Below are 19,281 nucleotides of genomic sequence, written 5' to 3'. Positions count from 1 at the left end.
TTGATGGATTTTTGTTCGGCAAGGGTATTGAGGGTTACAGGACCAAGGCTGGTAGATGGAGTTAAGATACAGCTCAGCCATGATCTAACTGAATGGTGGAATAGGCTCGGTGGGCTGAATGGCCTACTCCTGTCCCTATGTTCCTTGCGTGTACCCTTCATCAGAATTCGATATTCATGTTGTCCTGAACTGAACTGCACACTCTTCGGCATCTCGTGCCAGTAAGTGTGCTAAGCTTCGAATGTTGCAATAGCAGCATATTTTTACGTTGATTTACAGCATAAGCAAGCTCTATGAATGGTCCTAAATTACAAGTTAACAAAATAATTTAATGAGTCATTAAGTTGCTTGCGGGTGCAAAATAACAATCTAAAAGGCGAATGGCCGGCCAGCTAGGCTTCACTGTACGAGGTAGAGCAAATAAAAGCAAGAAAACACTATTGCAACTCAGACCTCTCTTGTAATATTGTACGATTCAGCACCCTGCTTTAAAAAGGATACATTGCTACGTGAGAAATTCCAACTTGTTGATCTGAGCGATACCCTGGCCGAAGGGGGAAACTAAGTGAGCTTGGGTCATAGCGACCCTGAAAGTGAGATTAAGGGACGATTTGATTCAGGTGTTTAAAATAATGAAAGGAATTGACGGGGTTCGTAGGGAGTTCCTTCTTCCCTCTGTTAGCGAATCTAGAGCAAAGGGACACAGGCTGGCAGTTTGCTCAGACCTGCTGCCACTCTACCGTTGTAATTTATACAGTAACATAGCCCACCTATCCACATATTCCCTTAGTGCATTTCGAATAACCTTGAATCCCATTTGTTGAGAAGAACCTGTCCAGTTCCTTCTTGAAACCCATTTAGGTTTTGTAACCATTCTGTTAGAGCTGTGGAAGCTGGGACATTGAATAAATTTAAGACAGAAATAGACAGTTTCTTAAATGATAAAGGGATAAGGGGTTATGGGGAGCGGGCAGGGAGGTGGAGCTGAGTCCATGATCAGATCAGCCATGATCTTATTGAATGGCGGAGCAGGCTCGAGGGGCCGTATGGCCTATTCCTGCTCCTATTTCTTATGTTCTTATGTTACGTCACCACAATGTACCCAGGCTGTTGAAAAAGCAAGCAAAATGTTAGGGGAGGGGAGGGGAGGGGAGTATTATGCTCATAATAAAGGATGAAACTGAGTACTGTATGCAATGAGTAAGTGTAACCTTAGCTTCTTTAGTTAAACTCCAGAGCGTTGGTACAGCGTGGGAGGCCTGCTTATATACAGTGCTCCCAAGGGATGCTGGGATCCCTTGGGACTCCAACAGGTAGGCCTTCTGGTGGTGGTGGTGATACAGGTTGCCAAGGGTTAGATACATAACATCACTCCCTCCCAAAGTCAATAGTACACTTATTTACAGGGTGAGACGATCTGGGGCTTTTCGCTCCCTTGTCGATCGTCTCGGTACAAATGCAGGTGTGGGTAAGTTGGGTGCTTCTTCACTGGGCTGCTGGGCAGCTGGCCTTGCCGGGCTGCTGGCCTTGTTGGGCTGCTGGGGATGGTGAGTTCGGCTTCGTAGTCAACCGTGATGTCGGTTGCCACTTGTGTGTGTGTTGGAGGGTCGAAGTTGGTGGTGCCCTCTTCGGGTTGCTCGTAGCTGTTGGTGAACCGCAATTTGGTTTGGTCCAAATGCTTTCTACACATTAGTCCATTGGCCAATTTGACCTGAAATACCCTAATCCCTTCTTTGATTATGACCTTGCCAGCAAGCCATTTGGAACCATGTCCATAATTGAGTACAAACACGGAGTCATTGACCTTATTCTCACGTGACAAGTTTGCGCGATCATGGTACATGCTTTGTTGATGCCGCCTGCCCTTGACGTGATCATGGAGATCAGGGTGGACAAGAGAGAGCCATGTTTTGAGCACCCTTTTCATGAGCAGCTCGGCTGGGGGAATCCCGGTGAGCGAGTGGGGTCTGGTGCGGTAGCTGAGCAGGACTCGGAACAGTAGCGTCTCCAGGGAGCCTTCCGACACACGTTTCGAGCTTTGCTTGATGGTTTGAACTGCCCGTTCTGCTTGGCCGTTGGAGGCGGGCTTGAACGGGGCAAATGTGACATGCTTGATCCCATTGCGGGTCATGAATTCCTTGAATTCAGCACTGGTGAAACACGGCCCATTGTTGCTGACAAGGACATCAGGCAGGCCTTGTGGGGCAAACATGGCTGGTACGCTTTCGATGGTGGCAGTGGACATGCTTACAGATATTATTACACATTCAATCCATTTTGAATAAGCATCCGCAACAACCAAGAACATTTTGCCTAGAAATGGGCCCGCGACGTCAACGTGGATCCTAGATCATGGTTTGGAGGACCACGACCACAAACTTAGCGGTGCTTCTCTGGGTGCATCGCTCAGTTGAGAGTAAGTGTATAGAGTATGAGAGGAAGCTTGCTGGGAACATAAAAACTGACTGCAAAAGCTCTTATAGATATGTGAAGAGAAAAAGATTAGTGAAGACAAACGTAGGTCCCTTGCAGTCAGATTCAGGTGAATTTATAATGGGGAACAAAGAAATGGCAGACCAGTTGAACAAATACTTTGGTTCTGTCTTCACGAAGGAAGACACAACTAACCTTCCAGAAATACTAGGGGACTGACGGTCTAGAGAAAAGGAGGAACTGAAGGAAATCCTTATCAGTCAGGAAATTGTGTTTGGGAAATTGATGGGTTTGAAGGCCGATAAATCCCCATGGCCTGATAGTCTGCATCCCAGAGTACTTAAGGAAGTGGACCTAGAAATAGTGGATGCATTGGTGATCATTTTCCAACAGTCTGTCGACTCTGGATCAGTTTCTATGGACTGGAGGGTAGCTAATGTAACACCTCTTCTTTAAAAAGGAGGGAGAGAGAAAACGGGTAATTATAGACCAGTTAGCCCAACATCAGTAGTGGGGAAAATGTTGGAATCAATTATTAAAGATGAAATAGCAGTGCATTTGGAAAGCAGTGACAGGATCGGTCCAAGTCAGCATGGATTTATGAAAGGGAAATCATGCTTGACAAATCTTCTGGAATTTTTTGAGGATGTAACTAGTAGAGTGGACAAGGGAGAACCAGTGGATGTGGTGTATTTGGACTTTCAAAAGGGTTGACAAGGTCCCACACAAGAGATTGGTGTGCAAAATTAAAGCACATGGTATTGGGGGTAATGTACTGACGTGGATAGAGAACTGGTTGGCAGTCAGGAAGCAGAGAGTCGGGATAAACGAGTCCTTTTCAGAATGGCAGGCAGTGACTAGTGGAGTACCGCAGGGCTCAGTGCTGGGACCCCAGCTCTTTACAATATACATCAATGATTTAGATGAAGGAATTGAGTGTAATATCTCCAAGTTTGCAGATGATACTAAGCTGGGTGGCGGTGTGACCTGTGAGGAGGATGCTAAGAGGCTGCAGGGTGACTTGGACAGGTTAAGTGAGTGGGCAAATGCATAGCAAGTGGATAAATGTGAGGTTATCCACTTTGGTGGCAAAAACATGAAGGCAGAATATTATCTGAATGGCGGCAGAGTTGGAAAAGGGGAGGTGCAACGATACCTGGGTGTCATGGTACATCAGTCATTGAAAGTTGGCAAATAGGTACAGCAAGCGATAAAGAAGGCAAATGGTATGTTGATCTTCATTGGTAGGGGATTTGAGTATAGGAGCAGGGAGGTCTTATTGCAGTTGTACAGCGTCTTGGTGAGGCCTCACCTGGAATATTGTGTTCAGTTTTGGTCTCCTAATCTGAGGAAGAACGTTCTTGCTATTGAGGGAGTGCAGCAAAGGTTCACCAGACTGATTCCCAGGATGGCAGGACTGAAATATGAGGAGAGACAGGATCGACTGGGCCTGTATTCACTGGAATTTAGAAGGATGAGAGGGGATCTCATAAAAACATATAAAATTGTGAAGGTACAGGACAGGTTAAATGCAGGAAGAATGTTCCCAATGTTGGAGAAGTCCAGAACCAGGGGACACAGTCTAAGGATAAGAGGTAAGCCATTTAGGACTGAGATGAGGGGAAACTTCTTCACTCAGAGAGTTGTTAACCTGTGGAATTCTCTACCGCAGAGCGTTGTTGATGCCAGTTCGTTTGATATTCAAGAGGGAGTTAGATATGGCCCTTACGGCTAACGGGATCAAGGGGTATGGAGAGAAAGCAGGAAAGGGGTACTGAGGTGAATGATCAGCCATAATCTTATCAGTGCAGGCTCGAAGGGCGAAATGGCCTACTCCTGCACCTATTTTCTATATTTCTATGCCTCTGTTTCTAAGTGTTGCACTGGCGCACGCATGACTCTAAATCTGAGTCGATGCCGGGCCACCACACATGGGATCTGGCTATGGCTTTCATCATTACTATGCCAGGGTGGCTGCTGTGTAAGTCGCGTATGAACGTTTCCCTGTCTTTCTTGGGCAAGACCATGCGATTGCCCCACAAAAGACAGTCTGCCTGTAAGGACAATTCGTCTTTGTGCCTGTGGAACGGCTTAATCTCTTCTTGATCTCTGCTGGGACACTGGACCAGCTCCCATGGAGGACACAGTTTTTTTTACCAGGGTCAGTAAAGGATCCTGGCTGGTCCAGATCCTGATCTGGCCGGCCGTAACAGGTGACTTTTCGTCCATCACCAAGATCAAGTCTGCAGGCTGTGCCATTTCCATCCCGTTGGTGGGCAATGGTAGCCGACTGAGAGCATCAGCGCAGTTCCCTGTGCCTGTTTTTTGACGGATTACATAGTTGTATGCCGACAGTGTGAGCGCCCATCATTGGATACGTGCAGAGGCATTGGTGTTAATCCCTTTGCTCTCTGAGAATAGCGGTATGAACAGCTTCTGGTCAGTTTCTAGCTCAAACTTGAGACCAAGCAGATACTGGTGCATTTTTTTCACACCGTAAACGCACACCAGAGCTTCTTTTTCAATCATGCTGTAGGCCCTTTCGGTCTTGGACAGACTCCTGGATGCATAGGCGACCGGTTGCAAAATCCCCGATTCGTTAGCCTGTTGAAACACACACCTGACCCCGTATGACGACGCATCGCAAGCTAGCACTAATCGTTTACATGGGTTATACAGAACAAGCAGTTTGTTTGAACATAAGAGATTTCTGGCTCTGTCAAAGGCAGCCTCTTGTGATTTCCCCCATACCCAGTCGTCTCCCTTGCGTAGTAGCACATGTCGGGGTTCTAGCAAGGTGCTTAACCCAGGTAGGAAATTACCAAAATAGTTGAGGAGTTCCAGGAACGACCGCAGCTCCGTCACGTTCTGTGGTCTTGGCGCATTCTTGATGGCCTCCGTCTTGGCGTCGCTGGGTCTGATGCCGTCTGCTGTGATTCTTCTTCCCAAAAACTCGACCTCCAGCGCCAGGAAAACACACTTCGAGCATTTCAACCTGAGTCTCACGCGATCTAGCCGACTTAGAACCTCTTCCAGATTCTTCAAATGTTCGATGGTGTCCCGATCTGTGACCAGTATGTCGTCCTGGAAAACCACAGTGCGCAGAACCGACTTTAGCAGGCTCTCCGTGTTCCTTTGGAAAATTGCCACGGCCAATCGAATCCCAAACTGGCATCTGTTATAGATAAACAGAGCTTTGTGTGTGTTGATGCAGGTGAGGCCTTTCGAAGATTCCTCCAGCTCCTGCGTCATGTAGGTCGAGGTCAGGTCCAACTTGGTAAACTTCTTTCCTCCAGCCAGGGTCGCAAATAGGTCATCTGCCTTGGGTAGCGGGTACTGATCCTATGGTGAAAAACGGTTCATCGTTATTTTATAGTCCCCACAAATTCTGACTGTGCCGTCACTTTTGAGTACCGGGACAATCGGACTGGCCCACTTGTTGAACTCCACCGACGCAATGATGCCTTCTCGCTGCAGCCTGTCCAGCTCAATTTCCACTTTCTCACGCATCATATACAGTACCGCCCGTGCCTTGTGGTGGATGGGTCATGTACCGGGAACCAAGTGGATCTGCACCTTTGCCCCCGAGAAACTTCAAATGCCTGGCTCGCACAATGATGGGAATCTGCTCAGAACCTGGACACATGAGGCATTGTCGACGGATGAAAGCGCTCGGATGTCGTCCCAGTTCCAGCGGATTTTTCCCAGCCAGCTTCTGCCGAACAGTGTGGGGCCATAGTAAGAGTTCGTGCACTGCCCCATCATAGGAGACTTTTACTTTTGCACTGCCAATTACAGGGATCAGCTCTTTGGTGTAAGTTCTTAGCTTGGTATGAATGGGGCTAAGCTTGGGCCTGTGTGCCTTGTTGCTCCACAACCTGTCGAAGGCCTTTTTGCTCATTTTGGACCCGTGTCCAATTCCATGGATACTTGAATTCCGTTCGGTTCAACTTTTAACATGATCGGTGGACATTTCATGGTGAAGGTGTGTACCCCGTACACTTCTGCCTCCTCGGTTTGAGTCTCTAGTTCAGCCTGATCCACCATGGATCGATCTTCCTCTGCAACCGGGTTTGCAGCTCGCCTGCACATTCGCTGGAGGTGTTCCATTGTTCTGCAGCCGTTGCATACATAGTGTTTGAAGCGGCTTTTGTGGGCCCGATGATCACCTCCACAACGCCAACAAGGTGTTAACTGCCTCGCATTAATGATTGATGGCGGACTCTGGGTCATCTGAGGTCATGCAGCAGCTGGGGTGTATGTTCTGCCATGTACATTCCTGCTTGAAAACGACGTTACTTTGTGCACAGTACTAGCCGAAACCTCTTTATGCTGCGAAATTTGTTTGGTATTATCGCTGGTGGACATAAATGCCTGGGCTATCGATATGGCTTTGCTCAGATTCGGTGTTTCAACAGTCAATAGTTTGCGAAGATAACCTCATGGCCAATGCCAAGCACAAAAAGGACTCTTAGCATTTGTTCAAGGAATCCATCGAATTCGCAATGTCCTGCAAGGCGTCTTAGTTTGGCGCCGTAGCTCGCCACTTCCTGGCCCTCCGACCGTTGACACGTGTAGAACCGATACCTCACCATCAAAATGCTTTCTTTCGGATTTAGGTGCTCCCGGACCAGAGTACACAATTCTTCAAAGGATTTGGTTGTTGGTTTCAACGGAGCTAGAAGATTCTTCACGAGGCCATAGGTTGTTGCCCCACAGACGGCAAGGAGGATCGTCCTTCGTTTGGCAGCATTCTCATCTCCTTCCAGCTCATTGGCCACGAAGTATTGGTCGAGTCTCTCCATGAAGACCTCCCAATCATCCCCTTCTGAGAATTTCTACAGGATACCAACAGTTCTTTGCATTTTCGCGCGGTTGTTCGTTACCTCGTCGCCAATTATTATGCTCATAATAAAGGATGAAACTGAGTAACGTATGCAATAAGTAAGTGTGACCTTAGCTCCTTTAATTAAACTCCAGAGTGTTGGTACAGCGTGGGAAGCCTGCTTATATACAGTGCTCCTTAGGGATGCTTGGGACTCCAACAGGTAGGCCCTCTGGTGGTGGTGGTGATACAGGTTGCCAAGGGTTACATACATAACAGGGAGGAGAGGAAAGGAGAGGAAATTTATATAGCGCCTTTCACGACCACCGGACATTTCAAAGCGCTTTACAGACAATGAAGTACTTTTGGAATGTAGTCACTGTTGTAATGTGGGAAACGTGGCAGCCAACTTGCGCACAACAAGCTCCCTCAGACAGCAATGTGATAATGATCAGATCATTTATTTTTGTTATGCAGGTTGAGGGATAAATATTGGCCAGGAGACCGGATAACCTTCCTGCTCTTCTTCGAAATAGTGCCATGGGATCTTTTACGACCATCTGAAAGGGCAGTCGGTTTAACATCTCATCCGAAAGATGGCACCTCTGACAGTCCAGCACTGCACTGGAGTGTCAGCCCAGATTTAGGTCATCTGCTCCACCCTTTTAATTAAAAAATCCCTCCCATATTTCCAATTAATTTTGTTTTCCCTAATTTGAAAATTCAACCCCTTCGTTAATTCAATTTGTCCAAACCTTTCATAATTCAAATACTTCTATCATATTCCCTCTCAGTCTTCTCTTGTCTGGAGAGAAAAGACCCTGGTTACTCAATCTTTCCTCATTGGCCATTCTCTCAGGTTTCGGGATCAACCGTGTAGAGCCCTTCTCTGTACCTCCTCCAATAACTGAACATCCTCTTTAAAACAGGGCCAAAACTCCAGGTATGGACGTGAGATTCAACCTTGGCAGTGGCAGAAACAGCAATAGATGTCAATAGAGCGGAAAATCAGACGGAGTGTATAAGGGGCCGCTGATCAAGTACTGACTGGTTTACACACTCGCCCAAGTTAAACTCCTCCCCCCCCACCCCGATCCACGCAGGGCCAAATATAGTTTTAAAATAACCCCTCTGGTTTCAATGTTATGCCCTTTGCTATGCATCCTAACATTTTGCTTGTTTTTTTCAATAGCCTGGGTGCAGTGTGTTGATGGTTTTAGCAATCTGCTCATTTTCATGAGGTCAGCTGAGGCGAGGGCCCAGCCCACACTGTGATATATGTGCACACTAGGTCCGTGCAACAGAGCAGGTCTTCAGTCGTCCTGGTTAACCCTTGCCACTGGACCAAGACCAAGCTCTGTGTGGTGGCTGGTGTGCAACGGCCACCCCACCTTAAAAAAATCCACGCACAGGCATCTTCCACTCTTCAACATGTAGTTCGGGACTTGGAATATCAGGTTCTTCATTGAAACACCTGTGAGCTCATCCCTTTTTGGTGTGGAAGCAAGTCATCCTCGATGCAAAGGATCACCTAGGAAGAGAAGAAGGAAAAGTTTTCATAAGGTAATAGAGAGAGTTGATGAGGGCAAGGCGTTTGATAAAGTGCCCCATAAAAGGCTTGCCAGCAAATTTTGAAGTCCATGGAATAAAAGGGACAGTGGCAGCATGGATAGAAAATTGGCTAAGTGACAGGAAACAGAGAGTAGTGGTGAACGGTTGTTTTTTGTACTGGAGGAAGGTATACACTGGTGTTCCCCACAGATTGGTACTAGGACCACCGCTTTTCTTGATATATATTAATGACTTGGACTTGGGTGTACAGGTCACAATTTCAAAATTTGTACACGACACAAAACCTGGAAGTATAGTGAACGGTGAGGAGGATAGTGATAGACATCAAGACAACATAGACTGGCTGATGAAATGGGTGGATATGTGGCAGATGAAATTTAATGCAGAAAAGTGTGGTGATACATTTTGGTAGGAAGAATGAGGAAAGGCAATATAAATTAAAAGGTACAATTCTATAGGGGTGCAGGGCCGGCGAGACCTGGGGGTATATAGAAACATAGAAACATAGAAATTAGGTGCAGGAGCAGGCCATTTGGCCCTTCGAGCCTGCACCGCCATTCAACAAGATCATGGCTGATCATTCAACCTCAGTACCCCTTTCCTGCTTTCTCTCCATACCCCTTGATCCCTTTGGCCGTAAGGGCCATATCTAACTCTCTTTTGAATATATCTAACGAACTGGCATCAACAACTTTCTGCGGTAGAGAATTCCACAGGTTACCCACTCGCTGAGTGAAGAAGTTTCTCTTCATCTCGGTCCTAAATGGCTTACCCCTTATTCTGAGACTGTGACCCCTGGTTCTGGAACTCTCCAGCAATGGGAACATTCTTCCTGCCTCTAACCTGTCCAATCCTGTCAGAATTTTATATGTTTCTATGAGATCCCCTTTCATTCTTCTAAACTCCAGTGGATACAAGCCCAGTTGATCCAGTCTCTCCTCATATGTCAGTCCTGCCATCCTGGGAATCAATCTAGTGAACCTTCGCTGTACTCCCTCAATAGCAAGAACGTCCTTCCTCAGATTAGGAGACCAAAACTGAACACAATATTTCAGGTGTGGCCTCACCAAGACCCTGTACAACTGCAGTAAGACCTCCCTGCTCCTATACTCAAATCCTTTAGCTATGAAGGCCAACATGCCATTTGCCGCCTTCACCGCCTGCATACCAAACTTCAATGACTAATGTACCATAACACCCAGGTCTCGTTGCACCTCCCCTTTTCCTAATCTGCCGCCATTCAGATAATATTCTGTCTTCGTGTTTTTGCCACCGAAGTGGATAACCTCACATTTATCCACATTATACTGCATCTGCCATGCATTTGCCCACTCACCTAACCTGTCCAAGTCACTCTGCAGCCTCTTAGCATCCTCCTCACAGCTCACACCGCCACCCAGCTTGGTGTCATCTGCAAACTTGGAGAGATTACATTCAATTCCTTCATCTAAATCATTGATGTATATTGTAAATAGCTGGGGTCCCAGCACTGAACCCTGCGGCACCCCACTAGTCACTGCCTGCCATTCTGACAAGGACCCGTTTATTCTGACTGTCTGCTTCCTGTCTGCCAACCAGTTCTCTATCCACGTCAGTACATTACCCCCAATACCATGTTTAATTTTGCACACTAATCTCATGTGGGACCTTGTCAAAAGCCTTTTGAAAGTCAAAATGCACCACATCCACTGGTTCTCCCTTGTCCACCCTACTAGTTACATCCTCAAAAAATTTTAGGTGATTTGTCAAGCATGATTTCCCTTTCATAAATCCATGCTGACTTGGACCGATCCTGTCACTGCTTTCCAAATGCACTGCTATTTCATCTTTAATAATTGATTGCAACATTTTCCCCACCAGGCTAACCGGTCTATAATTCCCTGTTTTCTTTCTCCTTCCTTTTTTAAAAAGTGCACAAATTGTTGAAGGTGTTTTAGAGCAGGTTGAGAAAGCCGTTAAAAATGTGTACGGGATCCTGGGCTTCATAAGTAGAGGCATACAAAAGCAAGGAAGTTATGATGAATCTTTATAAAACACTGGTTCGGCCTCAACTAGAGTATTGTGTCCAATTCTGGGCAACACACTTTAGGAAGGATGTGAAGGCCTTATAGAGGGTGCAGAAAAGATTTACGAGAATGGTTCCAGGGATGAGGGACATCAGTTACATGGATAGAGCTGAAGTGCTCTTGCAGAGAGCCAGCACGGGCTTGATGGGCCAAATGGCCTCCTTCTGTGCTGTAACCATTCTCTGGTTCTATGATTCTAAAACCCCAAGGTCTCCTGCACATTCCCATTTAGCACATAATCTACGTCAACCTTCACTCTGCCAAATCTCATAACCTTACATTTCCCTGTATTAACATACATAAGAACATAAGAACTAGGAGGAGGAGGCCATTTGGCCTCTTGAGCATGCTCTGCCAACATTTGCCTTTTCCCTGCTTTTTGAATGTGTGTGCATTGCCTGCCACTGCTCCCAATTTGGTATCATCGGCAAGATTTGGCCAATTTGTAGATAATTCCTTCTGCTATTTCATTTCTAAAAATGATGAACATCAGTGACCCCAACACTGAAACATGTGGCAGGCCACTACTAACTGACTGCCAACCAGATATCTTACCAAGCACTACTGTTCATTGTTGAATGCCCACCAATTATTTGCCAGTCCATTTTAATACATTCCCATCTATCCCATAGCCTTGGACCATATGTAGTCTGTTATAAAACAGGAAGTATGTCAAATACCTTTCTGAAATGCAGGTAGATAACATCCACTGTATCTCCCCTATCGACGAGATCTGTCATCTCCTCCATGAAATCTAATATATTAGTTAAGCTTAACTTGCCACTCCTAAAACCATGCTGCCTGTCTCAGATTAGCTCATGCCCCTTGAGATGCTCCCTAATAATACTTTCAAACACCTTCGCAACTGTGGGAGCAAGGTTTACAAGTCCTATAATTTGATGCTTTATCCCTTAGCCCTTTCTTTTTTGAAGAGGGTGGCGTGACATGCTATTTTCCAATTCTCTGAGATTTGACCTGGAAAAAACTCTGGAAAAAATATCCACAAGAGGACTAACAATCAGTTGAGCCAATTATCCAATTCCTTTACCCATGTAAGCAGGGTCTCTTCCTGCACATCCGGTGAAGTTACGGCAGCAGAGTGGGAGCAGCTCCGAGGAAATTCTTGGCCATCATTTTAGAATTCAGGATAAATGCAAATCCAGGAATATTTTCTTCACACAAAATGTGGCGAGATTATGCCCTAGAAGACCACAGAGGCAGCATCAATTGAGGTTGTTAATATGAAGAGACTTAAGCTGACAATAAGAGATAAAGAGAAAGGTTGGAGAATTGGTATTGAAAGGATCATCATCATAGGCGCTCCCTCAAATGAGGATGACTTGCTTCCACGAGAGTTCACAGATGTTTCAATGAAGGACCCGATGTTCCAGTCCTGAACTCCAATTGAGGGGGTAGAAGATGCCATGTGCGTGGATTTTTTTAACGTGTAGTGACCGTTGCACATTAGCCACCACACGGGCTCGACAAAGCTAGGCCGACTGGAGACCTGCTCTGCTGCACGGACCTAGTGTGCACACATATCGTAGCGTGGGCAGGCCCAAACTGCCCCTGGGCCCTCGGCTCTTCTGGGCCCCGTACCCTCATTCGCCGCACCTTCGCCCACGATGTTCCAGGGCCCGGTGCTCCAGCTCTATTTATAGCCCCTACCAGCGGTGATGTTCTCACACCATATCATTTTAAATATTAAAAGGATAGAGCTGTCATGACTAACGAACAGGGAGACCAAACTCAATGGGTCTAATCTTGTTCCTTTATGGTTCGATTTGAGGTCTGTGCAGAGTTGGTTAATCTTAGTTGGGATAGCAAGTGCATTATAATTGATCTCATTGTCCCTAGCCTAAAAGGGGATGGGGGTGGGGGGATATTTGATATTTATAGATTCTGTTCATTTTGTCCTATAAGCATCCAACACATTGAATCATAGGTAAGCTGTGAGCAGGACTGGGCGGCCCACTTGATCAGCGTTCCGCCCTTTCTCCTCTCTGACCACCTTGTGAACCTATCTCACACAATTGGATGAAAGTCTCCTCTCTGTCCCAGCTGTAAGGAGTCTAATTGAAATTGCTCGTACTAAATTAAAATTGAAATTGAAATTGAAAGCCCCTGTGACTCAGTAGATAATGTGTCGCGCGATGTGTGACTAAACCTCAGAGACAGGGAAAGTCCCCGATTATGTTTCTAATGTTGGCTGAGTTAACTGAACTCAGTTGGGACTCAGGGCAGTAGTCAGGATTTACAAATGGTCTCAGTGTTTCAGGGGATTCAATTATACAACAACCACCGCGCCTCTTTTAAATTGTTTTTCGTTCCTTTGATAATGCAACCCAATGCTATCATTTTCTTCTATACTACATCCAAGAACTGGGCTGAACATTTTACAGTTTTATCCACATTAATGTCTCGACCTTTATCCTGATCAGCGCACTCTATGACTGTTCCATTTAAAAGATACTGGGGCTGGAAATTGGCCAGCCTTGAGCCCATTTTTTCGATGATATTTCGCCGTTTCTGGCGGAAAAAGGTGATCGAGTAAATTGGCCAAAGTCTTGCGCCGGTTGTTTTGAAATACCGCTGAAAAGTGGACCACCGGCGTGCAAGATGGAAAAAAGCACTATCGCTTTAAATTGGCTGATCGGCAACCCGTATTCTGGATGAAAAAACGCCCGAGAAAAGCCTGCGTTGCAGCCCCAGAAACAACAGTAAGTAGGAAGTCCTGCAAAAAAGGTAAGTTAAAGTTTTTATTTTTTAATTAATTTTCAGCGATTCAACGAGATAAGTGTCTTGTGATTTTTTATTTTTTATTTTTTGCAATTTTTTTTTGCGTTTTCCTGCGCGGGGCCTGTCTTTTAGCAGTAATCAGCCTCAGTCTAAAGTTGGCGAGGACCGCAGTTTCCTCGTGCGCCGATTTTTACCGCTGGGTGCACTTTTTAACTAAACTAAGGCTTTTAAAAAATTGCGGTGTGATTAGCGGTATTTTTAACGATAAATGCCAAAAAAATATCGCCAGCACCAAAAGACTAATTTCTAGCCCACTCTAAATATTGGCCAGAACTCCCCTGCTCTTCAAAATAGTGCCATGGGATCTTTTAGGGCAGACGGGGCCTCGGTTTATTGTCTCATCTGCACCTCCAACGGTGCAGCACTAGATATATATATGTTCAAGTCGCTGCAGTGGGACTTGAACCCCCAACCTTCTGACACAGAGGTGAGTGTGCTACCCACTGAGCCATGGCTGACTTTAATGGTCAGGGTTGGTTGTGATGCACCTCACAGTCAAATAACCAGCCAACGTTCACTGTCTCGTTAGAGTGGGAGAATGGAACCAAAACAGTCAGTCGATCAACATAACAAAAACATTATCTGGTCATTATCACATTGCTGTTTGTGGGAGCTTGCTGTGTGCAAATTGGCTGCCGCATTTCTTACATTATAACAGTGACTACACTCCAAAAGTACTTCATTGGCTGAAAAGCGCTTTGAGACATCCGGTGGACGTGAAAGGCGTGATATAAATGCAAGTCTTTCTTTTAAAGTGGAGCATTGAGTAAGAAATATAAATGTCTCAAATGTCTTACACAACAAATCATTTGACATGCAATGACTGTTGTCACATGGGCAAATGTGTCAGCCATTCTGTTCTGTGCCACCAAACACAGAATGACTCATTAGTCTACTTTTTTTGTGGTGTTGGTCGAAGGAGGAACGATGACAAGAGCACCAGGAGAACTCACTGTTCCTCTTCATCAACAACAACAACAGCTCGCATTTTTACAGTGCTCCGTGCGTGAAACAAGATGTCCCACAGGACCTTACATTAAGGACATTCTCTCCTCTACCTCCATCTGCAAAAGGACATAGATAGGCTAAGTGAGTGGACAAAAATTTGGCAGATGGAGTACAATGTTGGAAAGTGTGAGGTCATGCACTTTGGCAGGAAAACTCAAAGAGCAAGTCATTATTTAAATGGAGAAAGATTGCAAAGTGCCGCAGTACAGCGGGACCTGGGGGTACTTGTGCATGAAACGCAAAAGGATAGTATGCAGGTACAGCAAGTGATCAGGAAAGCCAATGGTATCTTGGCCTTTATTGCAAAGGGGATGGAGTATAAAAGCAGGGAAGTCTTGCTACAGCTATATAAGGTATTGGTGAGGCCACACCTGGGATACTGCGTGCAGTTTTGGTTTCCATATTTACGAAAGGATATACTTGCTTTGGAGGCAGTTCAGAGAAGGTTCACTAGGTTGATTCCGGGGATGAGAGGGTTGACTTATGAGGAAAGGTTGAGTAGGTTGGGCCTCTACTCATTGGAATTCAGAAGAATGAGAGGTGATCTTATTGAATTATGATTATGAGGGGGCTTGACAAGGTGGATGCAGAGAGGATGTTTCCACTGATGGGGGAGATTGGAACTACAGGGCATGATCTTGGAATAAGGGGCTGCCCATTTGAAACTGAAAATCTGTGGATTTCGCTGCCTCAGCGAGCTGTGGAAGCTGGGACATTGAATACATTTAAGACAGAAATAGACAGTTTCTTAAACGATAAGGGGATAAGGGGTTATGGGGAGCGGGCGGGGAAGAGTCCATGATCAGATCAGCCATGATCTTATTAAATGGCGGAGCAGACTCGAGGGGCCATATGGCCTACTCCTGCTCCTATTTCTTATGTTCTTATACTGAGCAAGGGAAATGGGTTGATGGAAAAGAGATGCTTTGTCTCTCAGAATTGAAAGCACGGTCGAAGAGGAGGGTTTTTGAGGACAGTGAGGGCAGTAGCAGAGCAGAGGGCACTAGCTGGAGAGTTCCAGAGGGTAGTGGCTAAATCAGCAGTTGAGTTGAGGGGTTGAGTTGGTTGAATGGAAGGAACAAAGGATGAGATGTCTCAAGTTAGAGGCGTGGAAGGCCCATGCAGAGATGCAAGACAAAAGGAAGGCGCTGTGAGGTAGGGTGAGGCAGGGGGAACCCAGAGAGGAGAGGGGGAATGGAAACATCATGATGCAGGCTGCAATTAGTGCCATCCACCCAATCAGGAAATTGGGTTTAATGCCTCATCGGAAGGAGTGCACTTCTCAGCACCCCACCAATACTTTCCTGAAGTGGCAGTCTCTCAGGACCGAGAGTAAGAATTGAACCCATAACCTTCGGACTGAGAGGTAAGAGCTCCACCCTCGGAGTCAAGCCAACACGCACTGATGCATACTACTTTTAGGCACAAAGAAATCGCTGAGAGTTTTTATAGTGTCAGTAGTTTCCCATTATACAACAGACGGTCACTAAACCAAAGGCTGAGGAAGCAGATGTCGTGTTAGACTGCTGTGATAATGAGATGGTGTTGATATATATTTTAAACTAATTGCAGCAGCCTATGAATAGAGCAGCTCTGCTACCATACAATTATTCACTCTGTCATTTACTTCTTTATTGTACTTCTCTTTCCACATCTTTTAAAATGAAGATTCGCATTTTATGCAAATACACGGTAATTATCCCAAATCAATGGTGCATTTAATAGTTTTTTTTTCAGAATCTAAGTCTAATACCTTAGAGAATCTTGTCTTCAATTAAAATATTTCAGGAGCTAATCATTTAAATGCAGTTTGCCATATTATATAATTACATATTTGTAATTACATTTTCAGATTTCAGATCACTATGCTTATTAAATATCAGAGTGTACAATCATTTAACGGTGACATGGACAGACCCTGATTTAGATTTAATCCACTGGCAGACCACCACCTGGGAGTGGACAGCAGCCAAATTAATGGAGGTGGTCAGTTCACCTACCTGCCCAAGCTCACCTACCTACCTACCTGCCACTTGGTCCATTCTCCAACACTGGTGCTGGAATATTCAAATATCTAAACACAGCTACTACTGGTGGCAAACGGAATCCAGGGTTCTATAAAGGGAGATTAGAAGAAACTTCCACACAAACGGGGGGGGGGGGGGGGGGGGGGAAATTCGGGTCATTTGCGCCTCCAGTTAACGTCCCCGGGGACACTAATGGGGTGGAAACAACATTGCGATCGGGCGAGGCGCTGCTAACGACTCCCGCTAACTTTGGCGGGAGTTTAGCTGTGCCGGTAGCACGTAGCGCCCCGCTCCGCTGCGCCGGCGAAGCTGACGTCTTTGCCATGTGCAGTGTCCAGTTAGCACCCCCTCAGTGCCCCGGACCCTAAATTGGGTATCGCCTCCTGACTGCGCCGGCCGATGACAGTGGCATCTTCAGGGGACGTGTACCGGGTGGCCGGCCGCTAGCGGGGCGAACGTTAAAGGGGAGGTGGGCTGCTCCAAAAAAAAACCATTTGGATTTTCTTGCTCTCCCCGGGTCCATGCCGTGATCGCTCTGCTTGAGAACCGGGCTGTTGGCGCGGCACCCCTGCTCCCCGGTAGGATCCTTCCTTTCCTGCAGAATGTGCGGCTTGGGCCCTTCCCGATAATTCAGGGAAGAGCCCCCGCTATGCGGCGGAGCTTCGCGGCCCAGTGCCTAGCGCTGCTGAGCCGTGCGCCCCACTCCCAAGTCATGTGGCCCGCTACCACCTCAGAAAGGAAGTGAAATGTGTGATATAGCGCTCCACTTCCTTTCGGGGACGATGATCCCAATTTCCCGTGCGAGGCGCGACCTCTGCGCCTCGCGAGCGTTACCGCCCCCAAACGGAGAGCACCCGAATTTTTAGCTGAAAGAGTTATTGGACTGTAGAATTGTTTGGCCACAAGCAGTAATCGATGCTAAAGTATTGAAAGAGAGTCTTGGGTAATTACTCAAAGGGGAATATATAGGGGTACGGAGGCAACACAGTAAATATAATTAGTTTGGAGGAAATGTAAATGTAATCCCTGTGAAGGCCCTAAATTCAGCACAGGCAAGAAGGGCAAAATGGCTTTCTGCTGTCCTAAGATTTCTACAGGATCATAGAATTCTTTAGCACAGGAGGAGGCTATTCGGCCCATCGTCTCTGTGTCAGCTCTTTCGAAGAGCTATCCAGTTAGTCCCACTCCCAGCTCTTTCCCCATATCTCTGCAAATGTTTCTCGTTCAAGTATTTATCCAGGTCCCTTAACCTTACTTTTTAAGGTTCACATCATCACTTTCGCCTCCCAACGAACCTTTTCTATTATCTTTGTCTTGTTGAAGATACACAGAGGGAAACGGAATACAATACTTCCAAATACTGTCTCGCCAATTCTTCATAGAATATAAATATAACCCCTTGGCCTTAAATGCTTTGGATGTACTTAAACACTTTGCATAGAATGTACAGCACAGATACAGGCCATTCGGCCCAACAAGCCCATGCTGGTGTCTGTGCTCCACCCGAGCTTCCTCTCACCCTCCTTCATCTCACCCTATCAGCATAACCTTCTCTTCCTTTCTCCCTCATGTGTACATCTAGCTTCCCCTTAAATGTATCCATGCCACTTGCCTCAACCACTCCCCGTGGGAGCAAGTTCCACACTCCAACCACTCTCTGGGCAAAGTCGTGTCTCTTGTACTCCTCACCGGATTCATTCGTGACTAGATTATATTCATGGCCCCTAGGTTCTGTCTCCCCCATAAGTGGAAACATCTTCTCTATGTCTATCCTATCAAACCCTTTAACATATATTGACATATTACTGCCATTCAATATATGAGCACTTTCAAACTGCAGTAATACAGAAGTTATTTTTGCTGCACATCATTTAATGATACGCCCCTCACTATGTACTCATATTTGCCATTGTTGGCATTGATATGAATTACCTTATATTACTCGGTAACAATTACCCTTTGCTCAATATATGTCAAACTACTAAGTACCTGAGGATCTCTTTAATGAGAACCATGTCTTTGATGCATTCTCTGTGTTAGATATTCCAGTTGCAATCTCTTGCTTCAAGGTCATCGCATTCATGAATGAACAACAGAGGTCACGGGCCTGCTCCCTCGAGAGCCCTGTTTGGGCACTGCTATCAAATTAGGACTCTTGTCATTGACAACTGCCCGCTTCTTCCTATTAATCTAGTCAATTCAATATCCCATTTATACTTCCATGTTGCATCCCATGAGCTTTTACTTCAGTTGTCATTATTCTGTCACTGGTAGCTTGTGAGCACTCAACCAGTACCAAACTCAAGGGGACCAGAACCGGACTCAATTTAAGCCAATTTGCATTGGATGCCTGCGTCCCTTTCAGTGCTGTGCAGGCACAGAATTGCAATACAACTCGCTCCTTATATGGATTAATATTGGCCAGGGCACCGGAGATAACTCCCCTGCTCTTCTTCAAAATAGTGCCATGGGATCTTTTACATCCACCTGAGAGAGCAGACGGGGCCTCGGTTTAACGTCTCATCCGAAAGACGGCACCTCCACCAGTGCA

The sequence above is a fragment of the Pristiophorus japonicus genome, chromosome 16 (genome assembly GCF_044704955.1).
Source record: "Pristiophorus japonicus isolate sPriJap1 chromosome 16, sPriJap1.hap1, whole genome shotgun sequence".
In the NCBI taxonomy this organism is placed as follows: Eukaryota; Metazoa; Chordata; class Chondrichthyes; family Pristiophoridae; genus Pristiophorus; species Pristiophorus japonicus.
The sequence above is the reverse complement of the archived record's forward strand: the minus strand, read 5'-3'. Positions refer to the sequence as shown.